The sequence below is a fragment of the Trifolium pratense genome, linkage group LG4 (genome assembly GCF_020283565.1).
Source record: "Trifolium pratense cultivar HEN17-A07 linkage group LG4, ARS_RC_1.1, whole genome shotgun sequence".
Taxonomy (NCBI): Eukaryota; Viridiplantae; Streptophyta; class Magnoliopsida; order Fabales; family Fabaceae; genus Trifolium; species Trifolium pratense.
In genome coordinates this window covers 29274353-29276156 of record NC_060062.1, presented here as the reverse complement: position 1 = coordinate 29276156, position 1804 = coordinate 29274353, and the positions used below count along the sequence as shown (strand labels likewise).

General features: G+C 35.9%; 1 non-coding gene across 1 annotated transcript; it reads left to right on the top strand.

The window, feature by feature from the left end:
- The first annotated feature begins 1390 nt into the window (after positions 1-1390).
- On the top strand, positions 1391-1508 carry LOC123882616. Its single transcript, XR_006799932.1, has one exon. It is a non-coding gene; the product is annotated as a 5S ribosomal RNA (ribosomal RNA).
- Positions 1509-1804: the final 296 nt, after the last annotated feature.

Below are 1804 nucleotides of genomic sequence, written 5' to 3'. Positions count from 1 at the left end.
TCAATGTCATCATTAAAATTGTCTTCATCTGGATTCATCTATATATATATATAATTAAGAAATATATGACAAATATAACTATATAATAATTCATCATCATTAAACGATAAACAAAGGCAACCAAAAACAAATATTCAAGTACAACGATTAAATATTATTACAACGCGAGTAACTATATTATAAAATTAATTGTCATCCCAATCTGATACATCTTCATCATCACTGTCTCCATCATCGCCATTAGCTTCGACGTCCTCTTCATCAACATCACCATCAGAAGGTACTTCTTCGGCTTCTTCTTGTACACAAAGTTGATTAAAAGTTTCAACTGCAATGACATCATCAACATTGGACATCTCATCTTCCTGATATGGTTCATCTTCACGTTCATCTATCACATTTTTTTCAATCAGACCCCTTGGTTTTGATGTTATTGCGGCACACCAACCTCGTTTATCCCTTGTAGTCGATGGATAAGGGACATAGTGAACTTGTTTGACGTTATGAGCCATAGCAAACGGATCATACAATGGATAATGTTTGTTCATTTTTATGTCCACGGTATTAGTCTTTGAATCATATCTGGTACCTCTATTTGAAGGATCAAACCATTTACAGTAAAACAACACGACTGTTTTCTTGTAATCAAGGTTATTGTATTCGAATTCAAATATGTTCTCAATAACACCGTAAAAATCTCCTTCATCATTTTCAGTCACACCTTTCATACACACTCCACTGTTTACTGTTGTTTTTCCTTCACTCCAACTGTGTGTCTCAAATCTGTAACCATTGACAAAGTAGGTGTGCCATTGTTTAACGATTGACTTTGGGCCATCAGATAAGTTTCTCAAGTGTTGTATGATACGAGTTGCGGGTGTTTGAAGGTACATGTATTCTTTGAACCATGCTGGAAAATGTGAATTGATTTGAGCAGAAGTATGTTGTGTTAAAAACATCCTAAGTTATTAAACATCGTTAGTTATAAGCGAACTTGGAATAAATAATTATTTAATTAATTAATTAAAAATACTCACTGTAAATAGGGCTCGACTTCATTGCAATTAATCAGCAAGTGAACATGCGCCGAATATAAAACTTTGTCACCAGGATACAACACTTTCTCACCATCACCATTACGACCAGGCAAGCTGAATATTGACATGTTTAATGGGTGAATTCTCACAGGCCGAGATGTTTCAGTTTCATTGCGAATATGACTTGATGACAACGTGTCTTTGAAGTAATGCGAACAAAAGTAAATTGTTTCGCGGTGTAAGTATGTTGCACAAATTGAGCCTTCGACCGTAGCTTTGTTTTTCACGGCACGTTTTGCATAACCCATGAACCTTTCAAACGGGTACATCCATCTATAAGATGAGAAAAATGCAGGTGTGATCATACCAGCACTAATGCACTGGGTCCCATCAGAAATCCTCAGTTAAGCGTACTTGGGCGAGAGTAGTACTAGAATGGGTGACCTCCTAAGAAGTCTTGTGTTACACCTCTTTTTTTATATTATTTTTTTATAAAAAAAATGAGAAAAATGCCTCCTCCAGACTATGTCTAAGCCCAAATATAGTCCACACATCTCTGCATGTAAGGCATCACAAGCTCCAATCTTCCTAATATAGCACTTAATCAATTTGCCTTCGGAATCCCGAAAAAGACCACCACAACCAGCAATTTTTTCATATCCTTACATGCACCATTACTATTAAGCTTGATCCAATTTTCTTGTGGTCGTTTCCATCCTGTGTAAATAGTATCCTTCAATTGAGAACTTCTATAAAGAGGCTCCAGG